Raw genomic sequence first — 22,743 nt, 5'->3', positions numbered from 1 at the left:
CACTCCTTTTTAGATGCAGACTAATAAGCAGATCTAATTTGATGCAGATGTTAGTTTTGGAAATGAAAATTTACAGTGTGATTCCATAATTTTTTCCTCAGAATTGAGAGATTCCATAATTTTTTCCCTCTGCTTGGTCTGAAAAAATTACCCTTACTGAGTACCACATTTTTAATCTTGATTTCTTTCAGTGTATCTTAAAGCCCTAAAGTTGCCTTTTGAAATGAGTTTAGTTTTGTGCCATGTCTGTGATCTGCTTTTTTCCAACAACATTAAACAACTGAATGAACATCCTCCGAGCCCGGTGATTCCATAGTTTTTGCCAGGGGTTGTATATATTTTCATCTTTTAAATTTTAAAAATTACAAAAAGGAAAATTGGACAATGCAAAAGTTTGGCAGGTGGCTAGTACCTAGTAGCACCCACTTTTGAAAGTATCACAGCCTGTAAATGCTTAGGCTATGTGCACACAATGCGGATTTGGTGCATTTTTTGTGTGTTTTTTTCCGTGCGGAAATGCAGCAGAAAAGCATTGCACATCTTATCCCATGACTTCCTATGACATTTTACAAGTTCTGTGCACATGGTCAGGATTTTTTCTGAGCGGATTTTTGGTGCGGAAAAAAACGCAGCATGAACATTTCTTGTCCGTTTCCGCATTCGGATTTGCCTATACAATGCATTGGAAAAATGCATAGCAAATCCGCAAGTAAAAACACTTAAAAAACGCTTCAAAAATGCGTGGAAAATCCGCATGCGTTTTTTCTGCCTGGGACATGCAGAAATGCTCCGGAAAATTTCTGCTTCATTTCTGCATCGTGGGCACATAGCCATAGAAAGAGGTCATGGTAAGGTCTGGAAGACCAAGCCAAATTTCAGTGAGCGCTACTCTTAGGATTGCTAGAGAGGCAAATCAGAACCCCTGCTTAATTGCAAAAGACCTTCAGAAAGAAGATTATTCTATCTAAACAGAATTCCACGGGCAGGTGTTGAAATAGTTAGGTCGGGGTCTTGCTCTGCCCCCATCTATTTTGAGGACTGCTGGCACATAGCAAGGTGAACTACAAGAATTAGGGTCCTTCTCTATTGGGTGCATCTTGTTGAGGTGGAATGGCTTTTACGCTGTTTTGATCAAAATAGTAACCAAAGTACCCGATGTTATTTACTTACTGCAGGTATTTGATCAATTGTTTTTTTATCATAGGTTCTGTCTGTTAAATGGTCACAATATAAATGTGCACCTACACATTGCACTTATACCAGCATGGGTGGTGGCCCATTTCTTTGGTTTCACTTCTTCTACTCTGTATACTGGTTGTAATTCATTGTCTGCTCTTATTGTGTGTATACACACACAGTGCACTTCTTCTGTCCTGTTGACATAGAGGCGGCATTGGACTTGGGAAGGGTCAGTAATGATTTGTGTATTTTCTATATCTCGCAATCCAATGGGCAAATAAAAATGAATCATGGACAACTTGTTTTAAGGGGTTATCCCAAGTTTGATACTGTGCTTGGTGATGTAAGGCTTGCATTCATCTCTTTGGCCATGGAAACCTATGCTATGAATCACCTGGTGTACAGTTTTTATGCTGCTGTTAAAGCCACAGGTGTATGTAACTTTGCAGTATTGAGTCCAGAGTGTTTGTGACTTTTATGCAGTATGCGCCTCAGTAACAGGCGACCCAATTCTGTAACTTTCTTCCACTTCATGACTTAGTTGCTGTGGTTCCTAAACACTTCAATCTTTCAGTAATTCATCAATTTTTTTATTATCATCTGTATTTCCACTGTTATATGTACACATTCACTTAAATCGAAAAGTAATGAGTACTAGAACATAAAGGTAATAAAAAAAAATAAGTTATATCTAAAGATTTAAGGATTAGGCTGTGCACATGATATTCATTGCAACTGCGTATTATCCAAGAATTTAATATGAGCAGTAGTGATTCCTCAACATCCTAATCTGAATTCCGAGTTCATGGCCACTGTTTGACCTATTTTATGTACTCTAAGATTTGTACAGTTGCTGTCTTTGATGAGAGATAGCTGTGGTATCAAGGCTGAGGGAAATTCTAACTCTGGTATCCTGAGTTTAAACATACTTTGTATCAGCTAGTGATCCGCTGGTAATAACTAGAAAAAGTACTTTCACAGCAGAAAACATCTTTAAACAATTGCCTTTAGCCACTAAAAAGATTTTACTCTTTGAAGAATATTATTGATGTTGTCCTTGCTTGTTTAAATCTTCTTCTGGCTTTTCACTGCTGCTTTTGAATTCATTTTAATAAAGCGTATTGTAGGTGAACCTTTCCCCAAAGCTAAACGTCCCAATTAATATCCCTGCAAATAAAGAGCAGCAGTTAAGTGCCCATCCCAAGGCCAAAAAAGCATAGCACAATAAAAAAGTGCCTTGCGTATATGTTACTGGATGGTTTTAGGAAGGTAAGATGTTTTTCAATAATCACATACTGTAGGATTTTTCCCCAAAATTTGATTCACAGAAAATAAATTCTCTGCAAATCACAATTATTCCAATTGCCATGAATAGATAGATGCATATAACACTCTGAGTTCTCCTAGCTCTGTATCCAACCCTTTTCAATCTCTTTAACGTGAACACAGCCTTAGTAATGTCAGTGACCTCACCATATAAATTGATGGTAACCCTGTAGTAACCAACAGCTAATTTAATACTACAGTGCACTAACAAACTTTTTGAGTTTATTAAAATGAAATAAAAAAAATCCAAAAGTTATCCCTCTTAGTTATTTGTGATCAGGCAGATTATTCTGTGCAGAATATTGACTCAAATGGACGGTGTCGCTGTTAGAGCTAAAATTGTCCTGCTGCGACTGAAATGAGTGATGTGCCATGTATACCATAATGTTTCCCTCAATATGTTTGACTACTGCAGAGAAGAACATTTGTGGCCTGCCTTTGATAGTACTACTACTCGGATGGCTTGTGCCAGTTATGGTAATGGTGTTTCTGCTAGCACCAATCACATTTTTAACTGTGGTATGTGTTTTTTTTCTTTTACACTACCCCTTCCATTGCCATTGCTAATTTTTTGTTTTGCCATACATTTTGTATAATACTATAATTAACTTTTGACAATCTTTTCAGCCCCAATTATTCAACCCTTTAACCTCTTAACCCCCAGAGGCTGTTTGCACGTTAATGAACAGGCCAATTTTTAAAATTCTGACCACTGTTACTTTATGTGGTAATAACTCTGGGACGCTTCAGTGAATCCCCGTGATTCTGAAATTTTTTTGTGACATATTGTTCTTCATGATAGTGGTAAAATTTATTTGATATGACTGACGTCTATTTGTGAAAAAATCGCAAATCTGGCAAAAATTTTGAAAATGTCGCAATTTTCAAACTTTGATTTTTCATGCCCTTAAATCAGAGAGATGTGTCACACAAAATAGTTAATAAATAACATTTCCCACATGTCTACTTTAAATCAGCACAATTTTGGAACCAAATTTTTATAGGAAGTTATAAGGGTTAAAAGTTGACCAATGAGTGCTAATTTTTCCATCAAAATTTACAAAACCATTTTTTAGGGACCACATCTCATTTCAAGTGACTTTGAGGGGCGTTTATGACCGAAAATACCTGAAAGTGACACCATTCTAAAAACTGCACTCCTCAAGGTGCTCAAAACCACATTCAAGAAGTTTATTAACCCTTCAGGTGCTTCACAGGAATTTTTGGAATGTGGAAGAAAACAATGAACGTTTAACCTTTTTTCACGAAAAATTAAAATTAGACCCAAATATTTTTTATTTTTGCAAGGGTAACAAGAAAAAATGGACCCCAAAATTTGTTGTGCAATTTCTCCTGAGCACGTCAATACCCCATATGTGGGGGAAAACCACTGTATGGGCCCACGGCATGGCTCGGAAGGGAAGGAGCGCCATTTGACTTTTTGAATGTAAAATTTGCTTGAATAATTAGCGGACGCCATGTCATTTTTGGAGAGCCCCTGATGTGCCTAAGCAGTGAAAAAATTTCACAAGTGACACCATTTTGAAAGCTAGACCCCTCAGGGAACTTATCTAGATGTGTGTTGAGCACCTTGAACCCCCAGGTGCTTCACAGAAGGTTATAACACTGAGCAGTAAAAATAAAATTTTCACATTTTTCCCACAAAAATGTTTTTCAGCCCCAAATTTTGTGTTTTCATAAGGGTAACAGGAGAAATTATATCGCATTTGGAGAGCCCCTGATGTGCCTAAACAGTGGAAAACCCCCATAAGTGACCCCATTTTGGAAACTAGATTCCTCAAGGAATTTATTTAGATGTGTGGTGAGCACCTTGAACCCACAGGGGCTTCACAGAATTTTACAATGTGGATCTGTAAAAATGAAAAAATGGGATTTTTTTTTATTTTCACGGCTCCACGTTATAAACTTCTGTGAAGCACTTGGGGGTTCAGGGTGTTATCACCACAAATCTAGATAAGTTCCCTGAGGGGTCTAGATTCCAAAATGGTGTGTTTTTTCCCAACATATGGAGTATCTGCTTACTCAGGAGAAATTGCAGTGCTGCACAGTGCTAAGCTCAGAAGAGAAGAAGCACCATATTGGAGTTCAGATTTTGCTGGACTGGCTTGACAGTGCCACATTGGCAGAGCCCTTGAAGTGCCAGAACAGCAGACCCCCATAAGAGACCCTATTTTACAAACTACACCTCTCAATGAATTCATATAGGGGTGCAGTGAGCATATTGACACCACAGATGGGTCACATCATTTTATACCATTGAGCAGTAAAGAAAAAAACAATTACATTTTTACCACCAAAATTATGTTTTTGCCCCAGATTTTACATTTTTACACTGGGAAATGAGTAAAAATGGCACCAAAATTTGTCCCACCATTTCTGCTGAATGTTAAAATACCTCATATGTGGCTGTGAAGTACTGCTTAGCCACACAGCAAAGGAGGAACAAAGCGCTATTTGCCTCCTGGAGCGCAGATTTTTCAAGAATAGTATGCAGACTCCATATACAGAGCCCCTCAAGTGACCCCATTTTGGAAATTATACCCCTTTGGGAATTTATCTACAGGTGTGGTGAGGATTTTGACTCCATGTATCTTTCCAGAAAAAGGCCGCTGCGGATGTTGCTGAGTGAAAATTGCAAACTGCCATTGTAGCGACCAGTAAGTTGTAGTGACTAGTTCGTTGTGCACAGTTCATGCTTCTGGAGACACGCACCTGTAAATTAGGCAGGCTCTACAGAAATGCCAAACGTGGAGGCACACTGAAACTCAGAAGAGAGGTGGGCATTTAGATTTGGGAGTGCAGAATCTGCTCAATTTCTTTTGGGGGGCGATGAGCCATGGCGCTTTTCCAGAGCCTTTGTGCTACCAGTAATGTGGAAACCCCTATATTTCTGATAACAGATGGCAGACCTGAGTGGGGACTTGCTTTTTTTGTTGATTGAGTTGAAGCTTTTGTTGGGAACATTTTACATAACATTCTGGATCACATTTATCCTGCGCTTTACCCTGAGCACTTATGTCAGGGTTTCCATCTAAATCTCCGAGTTACGTGACTCGGATGAACCCCCGAGGGATCCATGCACTATAATGAGGCTGCACAGTTACTCTGGCCTCTGCTCAGCTTTGTCCTTTTCAGAAGTGCACAAAACTGTGGGCGACAGCACTTTTATGCATGCCTAATAAAAAGACGGATGGCGACAGATCATAGTCCAGTCGGCGTCCACAGTGCCTCCACCTGCCTCATTATAAGCAATCTTTCTCCAAGGGTTCTGTCTGAATCACGTATTCCAGAGATCTACACGGAGACCCCAGTGTAAGCGCAGAGCGCAGGATAAGTGCGCGCCAAGCCTTACTGCGTTCTTTGGGAGGCAAAATGGGTGGAATGGGAAGCCTTACTGCGATCTTTGGGAGGTAAAATGGATGAAATGGGTGAAATGATGGATGAGGATGAGGAAAAAGCCAATATGCTAAATGATTCGTTTTCAACAGTATTTACACAAGAAAATGGCATGACAGAAAACATGATCAGTGATGACAAAAATTCTCCATTAAATGTCACTTGTTTAACCCAGCAGGAAGTACGGCGGCGTCTAAAAATCACTAAAGTTGACAAATCCCCGGGCCCGGATGGGATACACCCGCGAGTACTGCAGGAATTAAGTAACGTCATAGATAGACCATTATTTTTAATCTTTAAAGATTCCATAATAACAGGGTTTGTACCACAGGACTGGTGCATAGCAAATGTGGTGCCAATATTCAAAAAGGGGACAAAAACCGAACTTGGAAATTATAGGCCAGTAAGCTTAGCCTCTACTGTGGGTAAAATCCTGGAGGGTTTACTAAGAGATGCTATACTAGAGTATCTGAAGAAGAATAACCTCATGACCCAATATCAACATGGGATTATGATGGACCGTTCCTGTCAGACTAATCTGATCAGCTTTTATGAAGTGGTAAGTCCCGGACTGAACCAAGGAAAAGCAGTGGATGTTGTGTATATGGCCTTTTCAAAAGCTTTTGATACGGTTCCACACAAAAGGTTGATACATAAAAAGAGAACAATGGGGATGGGGGAAAATATATGTAAGTGGGTTAAGAACTGGCTCAGTGATAGGAAACAAAGTGTGGTTATTAATGGAACACACTCAGACTGGGTCTCAGTTAACAGTGGGGTACCACAGGGGTCAGTATTGGGCCCACTTCTTTTTAACATATCTATTAATGACCTTATAGGGGGCATACAGAGCAGTATTTCAATATTTTCAGATGACACTAAACTCTGCAGGGTAATCAATACAGAGGAGGACAATTTTATATTACAGGAGGATTTATGTAAACTAGAAGCTTGGGCTGATAAATGGCAAATGAGCTTTAATGGGGATAAATGTAAGGTAATGCACTTGGGCAGAGGAAATAAAATGTATAGCTCGGAGCTTCCCGAGTACTTGCGCGATGCTCGGGCGGGAGCTCGGGTCCCCGCCCTGCATGTTTGCCGCTATTTAGAGCGCCAATCAACATGCAGGGATTGCCTGCTGCTCACTGTAATGCCGCAGCCATGTTGGTTGTGGCATTACAGTAATTGCCCAAATCGATGGGAACAATGCTCTGTGAAACATGAAAAGCCCGCAATTCATCAGCGGCATACAGTTATAACATATGGATGCGCCATTTCTGGGGCGGCTGAGGGCTGGTGTTTCTAGCCTGGGAGGGGGCCAATATTCATGGCACCCTTCCTGAGCTATTAATATCAGCCCCCAGCTGTCAACCTAGCCTTTGATAGCTATTAAAATAGGTGGACCCCACATCACTTTTTTTGGGTCCCCCATTTTAATAGTTAGTAAAGGCTAGGTATTCAGCTGGGGGCTGATATTAGTAGCCTGAGAAGCTCCGTGTGTATTACCCCCTTCCCAGGCTTCAAACATCTGCCCCAGCCGTCTGCTTAACCTCCGCCAGAGACTAAAATTACGGGGAACCCCCCGCCAATTTTTTTTTAACTAAATCCTTTATTTTAACACTAAATGACAAGTACAGTAACCCACACTGTTACTGTACTTATTATATATGTGACTGACATGTTTCTATCTATCTAATCTATGTTGCTCTATTCTTCTTGTTCTAAATTGTCGGGTACCGATGTTATAACTGTATGCGGCTGCTGAATTGACGGCTTTTTTAAAGAGACGGGTGCATGAAAATCGGAGGGCACTAGTGTGTTCCGAGTGCCCTGCTATGTTTTTCATGCACCCTACTATATACCCTGCCTGCCTGTCTGCCTATATATTCTGCCTGCCTGCCTGACATGTTTCATTGAGCACTTTTCCCATTTATTTGGGCAATTTTTGACCTTCTGCAGACCGCCGGGGGGTGGACCACCAGAAAAATGCTTGAGTTTCCCATAGACTTACATTGGGCTCATTGCTCGGGTCAAGCACCCGAGTATCACGATGTGCTCGGCCGGTCACGTTTGGTGGCCAGTGTCAGGCAGCTGCTGCAAAGGCAAATAAAATAGTGGGATGCATTAAAAGAGGCATAGATGCTCATGAGGAGAACATAATTTTACCTCTATACAAGTCACTAGTGCGACCACACTTAGAATACTGTGTACAGTTCTGGTCTCCGGTGTATAAGAAAGACATAGCTGAACTAGAGCGGGTGCCGAGATGAGTGACCAAGGTTATTAGAGGACTGGGGGGTCTTCAATACCAAGACAGGTTATTACACTTGGGGTTATTTAGTTTGGAAAAACGAAGGTTTGGGGTGATCTTATTACTATGTACAAGTATATGAGGGGACAGTACAAAGACCTTTCTACTGATCTTTTTACTCTGAGGCCTGAGATGGGGACAAGGGGGCATTTTCTACGTCTGGAGGAAAGAAGGTTTAATCATAATCACAGACGTGGATTCTTTACTGTAAGAGCAGTGAGACTATGGAACTCTGTCGCATGATGTTGTAATGAGTGATTCACTACTAAAATAAAGAAGGGCATGGGTGCCTTTCTTGAAAAGTATAATATTACACGTTATATATATATATATATATATATATATACATATATATATATATATATATATACTAGATTCCTTGATAGGGCGTTGATCCAGGGAACTAGTCTGATTGTCACATGTGGAGTCAGGAAGGAATTTTTTTCCCCAATGTGGAGCTTAGTGTTTGCCACATGGTTTTTTTTGCCTTCCTCTGGATCAACATGTTAGGCTATGGGTTGAACTAGATGGACTTAGTTTTTAAGGTTGAAAGAAGACTATGTTACTATGTTAAAATGAACAAATCAACCGCAGGTGAAGAATTGTTTTTTTTTTATTTTTTACGCTGTTCCTCATGCAGTATAAGTGATTAGACTACTTTATTCTGTGCGATTACAACAATACCAGATTTATATCGGATTTTTATGTATGGCAGCTGTACACTTTTTAGTTCAAAAACTAGTTGTTGCATCACCATATTTTGAGAGCTATAATTATTCCATAGTTTGGCCAACAGAGTCATATGAGGGCTTGTTTTTTGCGTGTCGAGTTATTGGTACCATTTTCAGTCAAATGACATCTTTTGATCGCTTTCTATTCTGATTTTTGGGAGGCAGAATGAACAAAAACCATCAATTCAGGAATTGTTTTTTTTTTATGTAGTTTCGCATGTGGTAAAATTGATAAGGCAACTTTATTCTTCGGGTCAGTATGATTACAGCTGTACCATATTTATAGCGTTTTTTTATGTTTTGGCGCTTTTACACAATAACATCTATTTTACAGAAAAAATAATTATTTTTGCATCTCTTTATTCTGAGAGCTATAACTTTTTTAATTTTCCGTTGATGCAGCTGTATGGCAGCTTGTTTTTTGGGGTACAAGATGACATTTTCAAGGGTGCCATCTTTATTTATCTTTGTCTTTTTGATTGCGTTTATTCCACTTTTTGCTCGATGGTATCTTGATAAAGTGTAATTTTTTGCCTCTTTTTTTATGGTGTTCACTGAAGTGGTTAACTAGTGGGACAGTTTTATAGGTCAGGTAGTTCCAGACGTGGCGATACCAAATATGTGTACAATATATATTTATTATTATTTTGTGATTTTTGAAAAAATATTTTTACAAGTTTTATTTCTCTTTTTTTCACCTTTACACTTTGTCCCACTATGGGACTTTCACTAATTGCAGTTTAATCGCTTGTATAGTATAGGTATGCAGCAGCATTCCTATACTATATAAACTGTCAGTTCTGCACTGACAGACAAACTTGTTAGACCATGCACTGAGCATGATCTCAAAAGTTTGCTAGCTCTGGTGACCCGGATGTCGTCATGATGACATCAGGTCACCATGGAAATGCTCGGGACCTCAAGATCCAATTCAAGGGCAGACGGGCTTTCTTCCCTCTGCCTGCACGCTGAATGCTGCAATCGCAGAGATCACAGCATTTAGCGGGTTAAAGTGCCAGTAGCAGTGTGGGCTGAGTCCCTGGTGTCAGCTGTCAGAATCAGCTGACACTCGGGGGCGATCGCATGCACAGCCTTTGTGGGTGTAAAATCGCCTAGACGTATCCATACGTCCCATGTCAGTAAGTACCAGGCCACAGGGACGTATGGATACATCTCATGTCAGAAAACGGTTAAAAAGGACGTAATGCTAGGTAGATAAGTGCATATACAGAAAGGAAAAGTGGCTTGTATGGTTGTCAAATTGGACTAGTAAAACAATTGTGCATACATAGGTTTATACAAGCTATGGCAGCCCTTCCTGATTGCAAAAGAAATCTAAATTGTTTGTGAAACGCACACTCGTAGTTAAATGTCTGGATTTTGTGGAATTTTCTTTTATATCCTTAAAAAACAATTATTCTCCCCTTCTCAAAAAAGCACAAGTAATACGAAAACTCTATATAATTATTTTTTGGAAAAAACTATTGTGTTGTCTTGCTTCTGCTTTTCAGTGCATTTAGAATGAAGGGTTAAAAATATGTCATTGTAATTCAAATGTAGCAGGACAGATCTCATTTAAACTAAGTTTGGCATGGCTGATAATACCTCTTCTATTTCTCTATCCCCTTATCAATTGAATCTTTGTATTATCCGCAGACTACTACTGTCATCTTCTTCACTGCTGCAGTTATTCAGCATATTACTGTCTGGAGTATTTGTTCAATGTTATGGGGCCTATCTCTGTTGCTGAGCTGTGAGTCTGATATAATCTCACTATTCTGAAATCACCCTAAAATGACTTCTGCACTCCCTTCTTAGGCCACGACCCCACTATCAGTATTTGGTCAGTATTCAGTCAGTATTTTTCTAAGGAGTGGGAGCCAAAACCAGGTGAGGCACTATCATAGAAAAGGTATAATAGAAACAAGTCACCAATTCTGCATTTATCATCCATTCCTGGTTTGGCTCCCACTCCTGAGAAAAAATACTGACCGAATACTGACCAAAGACTGATATTGGGGCCATGGCCTTAGGCTTTTATGCAGGCTATGATAATCCTTCCTGATTGACTGTGCAGTACCATGTGATAAGGCATTATGGACTAGTCGATGCAGTCGCGTCAGAAGTCTTGTTAGCCTTCTGGACTGATGAAATCTTCTGCAATGTGTAAAAAGTCAGGGGCATTGTTTGATGATTCACCCAAATCAAATCACATGTTATTTGAACTTGCTAAGAATTGCAAATGTAATAATATTATTCCAATTCGATTTACATCAAATTGATTTGATCATCTCTACTTTTTAATACTATAACCTATATGTTTTAATGTTTTATTAAAATAGTTGCATTTCTGAAACTCGTCAATTCTACGTCATATTCCTGCAGAGTGGCAGGGCACATTAGCCGGCTTCAAGAGGCCACTTACATTAGGGTATTCTATTGCCATGAAGAATACCCTGTTCTGCTATAATATTTAGGGAATTGGTACCTATCAAAGTAACTTAAAAAAAAAAAGTAGAAGCAATCTTATGTGTACCAATGAAAAACTTTTTAGGCATTGTTACTCTGGCACGGTGAGGTTATTTGATACTATCATTCCTTTAATGTCTGTTTAAATTTTGTTAAATGCAATTTATTCTAACTGACTCAAGCTCTTTTCATATCGCAGCTGAGAGTTTCAAACTATTAATTGATATGGTAATTCTGTGATCAATATTACATACAGTACATAGTGTATTTTGGGGAAATCAATAAGAGTGACATTTTACAGATTCTCTTCCTTTTTACTTTTTGTCATTTTTCTTACAATTTTCTTTTCATATTTTTATTATTTTTAGTTTTAGTTTTCTCTATAATAATGGACACACACTCTTAAGCCACACTTATGCACATTAGATAGCTGTTTGCCAAATGATTGTTGTGCCGACCGGTATCTCCACAGGTTCCCCCATTCATAGGAATGCTTGGCTTTGCCGAGAGCTCTTCTGTTCTCTATGAAAAAGCTGCTTTCAGATTCCAGAGAGAACAAAAGGATCTGCTACCATGCACATCAGACTATCGGGCGATCCTGCTGCTATCAGTGTGTTCGGCAGACTTTGGCTTAGTGTGTATTGAATATATACAAATTATGCTAGTAAAATGTATAGTTATTAAAAGAACAATCTGATGTCCTCTAATCTCTGAAACAGTGATTCAGAAATTATGACATAAGGAGATTTTATGCTAAAACTTATATGAAGAGCATTTGCCAGAGTAGAATAGGGTAGGGAATTAGTCTTAGCTTTTTTGGTGAGATCGTAATACATAATAATGAATATATAAAATCTTAATGGGCATTTGAACAAAATTGTAGAATGACAATTCCATGAAAATAATTTGGCTCTTCTTCAACACATAGCAGACATTGCCTTAGTGGCCAAGCCCTTTTATTCGATAATTCAATGGACCTACCATCACTAATTTAGTTAAGGCAGCAGTGAAATACACTAATAGACTGAACAATGTAGTTAAGCAATGTATAAGAACAGATCTAATTCATTTAATGTAATATATGTTTGCCATCAGTGGCTTTTCCTCAGTTGTATGTGCATCTAGAGTGTGATGGTGAATACAAGTAGAGTTCCATAAATTGTGACAAAATACTTATTGTATTTATGACATATCAAGTACACAATATATTTTAGGTGCATTCCAGCGAAAAAAGGGAATCTCACGCCGAAAAATTATTTATGATATTTTTGAGAAATTTTAAGTTACTCATATTACTAGCATATTGAATCATCTGAAAATGTACAGTTGGCAACCCCGAATCACATGACCACACAGCCATCTTGGACTTTGTGAGCACATGTGTATGGGTGCTTGGGAGTGAAGAAATATGCTCTATTTTTGGTGCCATCAGTACAAAATGTACAAGTGAAGTGCAGTGAAATGCATGAATGTGCAAAGGTAGATATCTCTTCTTACCTTTATTGTGCTTATAATCCACAAAAAGTTGTGCTTAGAGAATTTGGCAATTATCAAAATTGTGTTATCCTTTGTTATGTCCGTTACAATTTCTATCAATTTTTTAATGTTACAACAGCACAGTCTGAGATCTCGGAAACACAGTCACAGAAGTTCTAATTATCTGCTTTCTGTACATATTCGTCTTCATGTGATGTAACTGATGCAACATAGCAATGTAACGGACGTAACATAACAATCGTTGCGTCCTTTACAGGCATATATTTTTAACATTTACAATTGCAGCCCAACATGTACGTGGAAAAATATAAGAAACGTGAATACCTGCAAAATCTGCGAAAATGTTTACCAATACATAATCTTCACATGTGCTCAGATGGGGCAGCAAGCCACTTCAAAAATACATACACCATGCTGGTGGTTCAAGATCCCCAAAGCTATCACCCGCAAATTGAAAATGTCACATGGACATTTTTTTGTACTGCCCATGGCAAGGGTCCAGTTGATGGTGTAGGTGGGATTATCAAGAGAGCCTTTTGGAGGCGCATTCTGCAAAAAGAGTACCAGTAAACTCACCAACTGAGTTTTACAATGCGGCTTGTTCCACGTCTGACAAAATCTCTGTGGTTTATGTTTACAAAGAAACTGTGGACGAAGAAAGTTAACGCAAGAAAGACCTGTGGACAAGCAGAAATGTTGCTGCCATACCAAATCTCCATTACAAGCATTACTTTAGGATGAATGGAGATAGTTTTAAAATATGTGACATCATCCCTTTCAAATTTAACTGTCCTTTTATCAAAATGCCATATATAATGAAGACGTTTGGAGGTTCCGCAGAGGCATCAGTTTCTGTTGCTTCTATAAAGGATGGGGACTTTGTTGTTGTTCGCTACGATGCACAGGAGTACTATGGCATTGTAACTGGCATTTCTGGTCATGGGGAAGTAATGGTCAATGCCATTTAGAAGAGAAGAAATGGATAGATCTGGCCTCAGACAAAGGATTAAATGTGGTACCCTGCGACAGACGTCATCTGCAACGTGGACCCGCCAGTGCCTGCTAAAAAGAGAGGCGTGTTTATCTTTCATTAATCCCATCATCTGGACATTTGATGGTCTTCACATTTACAGATACATCAGAAGTTAAGTCAGTTACGTTAACTGTGTTACATTCGTTACATGGATACATTATACATATATACATTTTTTTTCATGAATGCAGTGAACATACACCTTTGCATAAACAGCTATTTTTTTGTTAACATACTTGAGGATATACCCAAAAAATTATTTGAATAAATAAACTTAGATTCACAGGAACTTGTGCATTCATTACATAGGACAATTTATGCTTTCATTTCATATTGCATCCGTTACACAGTGTTTACTATTAAATATTTTAGTTACATAAAAAATATAAATTGATATTCTTCCAGATAAACATTACCCATATGTCACCTGTATATAGCAATACATTTGTAAGTTTCAGTTGCAGCATACACACAAGATATTCAGCCTTTTGACATTGAAAGTGTCATGCAAATGTTACATCCGTTATGCTGGAATTCACCTTTAATTATTTGTACTTATGTTTCTATCGCCTTGCGGTATGATAGTCTTCCTAAAAAACAATTTCCTCTTCATTTACCTATGCAAGTGTTTTGTTTTCTTGCCAGAATTTTGGAAGGATGCAATTGTGAAAATTGTGTTTCAGCAGTTTTTAGAGTATATTGCATTGTATTGTATCATGAATGGTAATCACAGGATAGACTTTAGTAAGTCATAATATGAAACTAAGCTGAAAAAAATGCTGAACTGGAGTATAAGTTGGTATGCATGCAAAATAGGAGCATGTTCACACTGGCCTTAAACAGAGAAAACCTAGGACAGAAACAAAATGAACATATACCCTGCTGTAAGTAAATAATTAACAGCAATAGTGCATATAAATAAATAGGGTACTTCATAAACTGATGTTAATTTAAAAAAAAGTGTAAAAGCCACCCCACCAACGTCAAGGTGTACCCAAATTCGGGATGGTCCTAACCTCTAAATACTTGAGGTTAGGACCATCCGGAATTTGGGTACACCTTGATTCTGGTAGGATGGCTTTTACACTTTTTTTGATCAAAAACAGTGTTTACTAAGTTCCCTATTTATTTATATACACTATTGCTGTTACTTATTTACTTATAACAGGGTATCTGTTAATTTTTTTGTCCTAAGTTTTGTCTTTTTAAGTGATAATTTGGCATCCAGTCCCTGTTTCACTATTACTAGCTAGCATTCTTGCCTAGCCATGACATTATTGGTTGTAGTGTGTAGTAGATATCAGACCTGCACAACCCTACTCGTATTCATAGAAGCAGAGTTTGCCTTATTACATAGATTGTGTGCTCACAATGTAAATGTTACTCCTAGTCCATCATTTTACATGTCTTATTTGGTGTAGAGACCAAATAAATCCCTATTTTTTTTAGATGGATTAGACTTATGTAAAGTTTATATTACAATTTTTTACCCTCAAAATTGCTTGGATACATAAATTGTCATTATCCGTTAGAATATTTATTTAAATGCCTGCAACTGCTCCTCTCCAGTTTACAGCTTTAATAAAAAAGCCCAGCACGATTGTGCTCAGTTTTATACTTCATTTAACACAGAAAAAATGCACATACCGGTGAGAACAATAGTCCTTGTAGAGATAGATATCTTCAAGGAAGTAAGCATATTTCATTGCAGGTTCGAGACCTAAGGAAGCTAAATTTCAGCTGGTTCTCTAAGCAGAGACATGCCAGTATAGAAGAAGTGCTTCTCCCTTGATAGAACACAGTCAGATTCAATGAGCTTACATTAACGCAAAGGAGCAACTGCTTGGGATTAATGATTGCCATTGCGAGATGTGCAGAAGAGATGGTGTTCAGCTATGTGCTTTACTTCATAATGCCAACCTCCCTGAAAGCTAACTCATAATCCTCAGAAGATTACTTCAGTAGCATCTTCAGCAATCATTTTTGTGCATTTCCAAATGTCATATCCTGAGATTTGATAAGGCTTCCTTCCTAGTTTGCATCTTGCACTGAAAAGCATGATATTTATTTAATAATATTCATACCAGCACAATGGTTTCTGCAAAATATTAGATGGCCAAGATAGCTTCAAGGTAGATGCAAGATATCAAATATTGTCTGCTGTGGCAGGTCATAGGAAATCATCGAGCTGCAATCCCCACAGCAAGACTTATATTCCCTTCATTTTCATGGAAGGATCTTCTTATTAGATCATCCGATGGTAATTCAGTGTAGTTATAATAAACCAGGGTCAGAATATATCTCACCTTGTGAACTTGGCTGTTGTGATTCATAGGGAAACGCACAAATGAAAATGTGTTCATATGAAGGTGACTTATCACACTCCAGACAGACAGCTGCTTGCCACACAGTTGTGGATATAAAATCATATTAAAGGGGTTATCCTACAGTGAATTTGCTATTTTTTTCTTATACATGGATTGATTAAAAATAATAAACAGAGGTATAGTCCCTTCCAGCGCCATAATGACGCTCACTTCTTGTCACGTGACCACTGCAGACAATTAGAGATTACGGTGGTGCTGGGACTTCAGCACGGGGCAGACACCACTTCCAGAGCTGGTGAAGACCTCTGGAGCACCCTGCACTGAATCTGTCAGGGTGCTGTAAGGTGAGTATATCTCCATTTATTATTTTTAATCAATCCATGCCTTAAAAACATTAATTTACCCTCAGACAACCCCTTTAATGTAGTTTATGAATAATACAGCTCTAATATACATCAGTCATCTGCACAATGTATAGTATGTGAAGTCTAGAGGCTTTGTGAACATGGACAAAAAAAATCAGTGAGGTCCGGGAATAAATATGTCTTAACATGCACAAGCACATTGGAGTTTAGCTGCCCAATCCTGCCATTTGTAGCAGGATTGGCCAACTAGTTCCTGTGTATAAAGGTGTCTCAACTGTCCCTCAATGGCTCTGATGGGAAAAGATAATAAAGCTTTTCTAGATCTCTGCATGCCCAATCCATTGTTACTTTGGGGTACAGGTTTCAGCTAGAGGGGTCTTGATGGGGGGGGACTATTCCCCTTTTCTTAAGACTTATTTGAGCCTCAATACTGAGGGTTGATGGTTAGGTCCACTTATTTCCATCTTAAAGTGGTCATCTCATGAGCCAAATACATTATAATCAGTGGATTTTTGAATAATAATTATTTCCACAATTGGACGTGTTTAAAAAATGTTCCTTTGCTGTGATAATGGTATAAATGTGACCCTGCTATGTGCTGTGTAATGGCTGTGTCTGACCGTACAGGAACATGGTCTGATCATACCACATCTCCTGGGCTGGGGAGGAAGCAAAAGAGAGTATACAGACAGGACAGCATGGGATTACAGCTGATTGTTTTTGTGAGGTAAAACATTTCACTGCCTCTTTTTAAAGAATATTTTATTTTACTTCACAGAAAGAATCAGCTGTGATCCTGTGCTGTCCTTCCTGTACACTCTTACTGGCCAGGAGATGTGGTATGATCAGACCATGTTCTTGTATGGTCAGACACAGCCATTACACAGTGCTCAGCAGGGACACATTTACAAGATTATCTCAGCACAGGAACATTTTTTTAAACACATCCAATTATGGAAATTATTATTATTCCAAGATCTATTGATTAAAATAAATTTTGTTTGTGGGACAACCCTTTTAAGAATGTGTATGTCAGTGTAGTAGGTAAGGACCAAAACACAGATTAGGCAATGCAGCATATTATGTCTTAATAAATCTGTGCTGTGCTTCAGGCCTCTTTCACATGTCAGTGTTTCCAGTACGTGTGGTATCTGTTTTCTTCACAGGTACCACACGTTACCCATTATAATCTATGATGCTATGCACGTCTGTGTTTTTACACGAATTGTGTGTTCATGGAAAACACACAAATACATGTCATCTTTTTTCAGCAGCATGGATGACCAGGGCCAATACAAGACTATGGGTCTGTCAAAAACACATGCAGCACACAGATAGCATCAGTATATAGTCCATGTGCCATCCGTGTGCTGTACGTGTTTTACTTTGCAAAGTATAGGAGAAGCTTTGTAATTTAATTCTTTATCTAACCATACTGGAAAAACACTGATGACACTGATGGGAAAAATGGATACACGGATGACACACTGATGGAAAACACTGATGGCACCAGTACCAGTTTTTCATGTACGTGCTTAAACACTGTGATGCAGTAAGGGGAATTATATGCGAGGGACGTTATGTATCCCCCAGGATGCGCATAGAAGCATATTGAACCCGCTGGAGTGCATTGCAATCATAGACATAGCTGGGGTTGCAGTGCAAAATAAAAGTAAGTTTGGACTTGGTTAAACTATTTGACCAAGTTGAATTTAAGAAAACCCGGCATGGGCGTTTATTTTTGGAGTGAACTACAGGATGGCAGTGGGGCGGTTCACTCCCTCCAGTCCGGGTCTTGCATGTGGGTCATTTAAAAACCTGCAGCAAAGGTTTGGGTGTGTCGGTTTTGTGTTTGCAAGCTGCAGAGCAAGAAGCTCTGCAATACTGGCCTGTGTGACCTGAACATAGAGCCCAAGAGGAAAGTAAAACTCCAGGCGCACCTCAGCGTGACACGGCGGTGCAATCGCCCACGGTAATGGGTTTGGAGACAGACTGTGTTACGACCCGGCTGCAATCCGGAGGATACCGTTTACCTTTACTTTGTGAGTTTTTGGAAAATAAAGACATTTAAGTTGAAGTTTACTGGGTCACTGCCTCATTACCGCACAGTGTGAACACCGCCGCACTACAATATGGTGGAGAATGTGGGCTGTGTGAACTGAGGCATACCCCAATGCCAGCTGCATGTCTGTTATTATGCCTGCCTCATTGCAGCTCAGGCCTGCAGACAAAATGGAGGAACTGCTAAAGCAATTGGTCCTTACTCAGCAGCAGCAGCAGCGCACCAATGAATTGATTGTGCAGCAGATTGCTGCTCTGCGAGAGACGCCACCATCACCGACCCTGGAACATCATGAGGCCCGGGACAAGGTCCGTTCCGCATTTAGGAAGCTGAGTCCGGAGGACAACGTGGAAGCCTTCCTCACCGTCTATGAGCGCAAAGTGGAGCTGGAGAACTTGACAACTTCCCAGTGGGCTGAAGTGGTGGCTCCGTTCCTCATGGGTGACGAGCAGAAGGCCTATTTTGACCTCAGTCGGTAGGATGCCCAGGACTATGGGATGCTGAAAGGTGAGATCCTTGCCCAGCTGGGGGTTAATACATATGTGAGAGCCCAACGGGTGTTTTTATGGACCTTTTGTGGAGGCCCAATCCCCCATGTCTCACGCATATGACTTGCTGCAGCTAGTAAAAAGGTGGCTCCAGCCTGAGACCTTAACTCCAACCCAGATGGTGGAGAGGGTGGTGGTCGACCGGCTGGTGAGAACTCTGCCAGCCGCTATACAGCGTTGGGTGGGGCAAGGGGACCCGGGCACTCTAGACCAGGTGGTTGGCCTGATCGAGTGGTACACAGCCACTTAGGACTTCATACGGGACTCTGTCCCATTGCGGCTGTCACTCCAGACCCTGCAAGCCCAGGACCCTGGGAAAGGGTCGTGTTCCTCTTCCAGAGACAGTCAGCACCGAGCCCATACTGAAGGGGTACCCCGGAGTAAGGGTGGCAGGAGACCTGTTTCCCCTAAAATGGTCTCAAGGACTAACAGTGCCTCCACTATTAAGTGCTGGCAATGCCAAGGGCCCGGACATGTGGCTGCTAACTGCCCCCTGACTGTAGAACCCATGGACTGCAGGTTTGCTCACCCGGTGTCCATGTATGCCCAGACAGCCTGCACCGTGAATGCGGACATGACGCGCAGTGAACCCCAACTGTGCCAGGTACACGTCAACGGGTACCCAACGGAGGCTCTCTTGTACTCGTGGAGCCTGGCGACACTTGTGCATGCGTCATTGGTTGCCGAGGACAGCCCCAATGGTCGGAAAGTCGGGATTGTTTGCATACATGGGTCCCTCCGAGAGTACCCAACAGCGGAGGTTACTTTTTCCACTCCATGTGGAGAGATGAAACATGTGGTGGGAGTGGTGAAGACCCTTCCTTATGGGAATGTGTTGGGAAGAGACTTGCCCCTGTTCTGGTCCCTGTGGGAGAACAAAATTAACCCTCCCAGGGTAAATGTCTGGGAAATCCCGAGTCAGGGATACCTGCCGTAGGGGTCTCCAACCTAGGGACAGAGTGTAACCCCGATAGGTTTCCCCTAGAGGTGCTGGCAGGATGGGTTGAGGAGACCCCGTCAATTCCAGAGCTGGAAGTGTCCCCTGGTACAGGATCCCACTGTAGCCCAGGCACGAGAAAAGGTGGTAGACATAAATGGGGTGCTTCAGCAACCAGGTGCAGAGGCGGTTTTACCCTGCATGGCTGTCAACCAGGATTTATTATATAGGGTTGATAAAATCCAGGATGAAGTAGTGGAACAGCTGGTAGTGCCCCAGTCGTACTGTCAGGCGGTGCTAGAGATGGCCCACACACACCTGCTGGGTGGACACTTAGGGGTAAAGAAAACACAAGAATGTATTCTGAAGCAGTTCTTTTGGCCTGGGATTTATGCCGAGGTGCAGAGGTATTGTGAGTCATGTCCCGAGTGTCAACTTACCACACCCACTGCAATTTCCGGAGTCCATTAGTACCTCTACCCATTAAAGAGGTACCATTTGAGCAGATTGCGATGGATCCGGTGGGGCCTATAGTACAATCCGCCCGTGGCCACCAACATATTTTGGTGATAGTAGATTATGCCACCCGATACCCAGAGCAATACCACTTCACCACACTTCGGCAAAACTTATCGCCCCCTAGCTGTTTGCAATGTTCTGCCGTCTTGGGCTACCAAAGGAGATCCTTACAGATCAGGGGACTCCTTTAATGTCCAAGGTGAAAAGGGAGCTTTGTAAGCTGCTCCAGATTAACCAATTGCGCACATCGGTGCATCACCTACAGACCAATGGGTTGGTGGAGAGATTTAAAAAGACGCTTAAATCTATGCTAAAAAAATGGTCTCCAAGGACAGAAGGAATTGGGACATGTTACTGCCCTATTTGATGTGCGCTGTCCTCGGGGGTACCACAGGCTTCTCACCCTTTAAGCTATTGTACGGCAGGCATCGTAGGAGGTTGCTGGATGTAGTCAAGGAGACGTGGGAACAGGAGCCAACTCCACATAGGAGTGTAATTGAACACGTGGCAAGCATGCAGGATCGGATCACGGCGGTGATGCCTTTAGTAAAAGAGCATCTATTGGATGCACAGGCAGCGCAGAGTTGCATGTATAATAAAAGAGCCACGGTCAGGTCCTTTAAAGAGGGGGATCGGGCGTCAGTGCTAGTGCCCACAGCAGAGCGTAAACTCATGGCCTAGTGGCAAGGGCCATATGAAGTATGTAAAAAGGTGGGGGAAGTGAATTACAGACTGTACCAGCCCGGAAAGAAAAAACCGTAACAACTGTATCATGTGAACCTGCTAAAAGCCTGGAAAGACCGGGAATGTTTAGTTACGGATGCGACTCCGGTCGTACCGTCGGGCTACCCTCTGTCTTCGACCAGGGACACAGCCGGGGTGAGGTTAAGATAAGTGACACTCTCAAGAAACAACAGCGACTGAAGGCCTTATGTTTGGTGCAGCAAAATACAGACGTATTCTCAGACCTGCCCGGTAATCCGACATGACATTGTCACCGAGCCTTGGATAATAGTATGAATGAAATCATATCGTGTGCCAGAAGCCCGGAGGCAAGCCATCGCGGCTGAAGTAAAGCAAATGCTCAAGTTAAGAGTCATCGAGTGAATGGGCAAGCCCAATTGTGCTGATTCCAAAGCCAGACGGGTCATTACGATTCTGTAATGACTTCCAGAAATTGAATGAGGTGTCAAAATTTAACCTTTATCTAATGCCTCAGGTAGACAAGCTAATTGAAAGACTTGCGCAGGCCCAGTACTTCACCTCGCTCAATATTACCAAGGGTTAATGGCAGGTGCCACCGACAGAATCAGCAAAAGAAAAGACTGCCTTTATAACGCCAGAGGGTCTCTATCACTATGTCGTCTTGCCTTTTGGATTACATCAGGCTCCGGCCACCTTCCAGAGGTTGATGGACATAGTGTTAGAGCCTCATCAGAAGTACGTGTCAGCATATTTAGATGATAACATCATCTTTAGTACCGACTGGCATACCCACCTGTCCCAGGTTCAAGCGGTAGTGGATTCGCTCAGAGCAGCGGGCCTGACAGCAAACCCAAAAAAATGTGCGATAGGTCTCAAGGAAGCCTATACTTGGGGTACGTGATTGGCCGCGGGGTTATCAAACCCCAAATAAACAAGATCGAGGCCATTCAAAACTGGCCCAAACGTGTGACTACTATACAGGTGAGAGGGTTCCTCGGCATCGTTGGGTACTACCGACGATTTATACCTAACTTTGCTGGGAAAACAGCGCCCCTGACTGATCTGTTAAAGGGTAAGAAGTCGGTTATGGTTCGGTGGAACCCTCAAGCAGAGGAACCGTTCCAATCCATGATGTCGGCATTGTGTGGACAGCCTGTCCTCATCAGCCCCAACTTCAAGAAAGGCTTCATCGTTCAAACGGATGCCTTTGAGGTAGGCCTAGGAGTGGTACTGCCACAAGAGGTGAACGGACCTACCTGACTAGGAAACTTACCCTGGCAGAGAAAAATTATTGCGTTGTGGAGTGCTTGGCTATTG

At 41.0% G+C, this 22,743-nt stretch overlaps 1 protein-coding gene across 3 annotated transcripts in view; it reads left to right on the top strand.

The window, feature by feature from the left end:
- The window catches only part of PARD3B (par-3 family cell polarity regulator beta), a 2,083,049-nt gene that overhangs the window by 1,198,528 nt on the left and 861,778 nt on the right, over positions 1–22,743 (top strand). The gene's annotated exons all lie outside the window — the stretch shown is intronic.

The sequence above is a fragment of the Phyllobates terribilis genome, unplaced genomic scaffold (assembly GCF_046119375.1).
Source record: "Phyllobates terribilis strain yellow unplaced genomic scaffold, ASM4611937v1 Scaffold_9__5_contigs__length_417890890, whole genome shotgun sequence".
Classification (NCBI taxonomy): Eukaryota; Metazoa; Chordata; class Amphibia; order Anura; family Dendrobatidae; genus Phyllobates; species Phyllobates terribilis.
The sequence above is the reverse complement of the archived record's forward strand: the minus strand, read 5'-3'. Positions and strand labels throughout refer to the sequence as shown.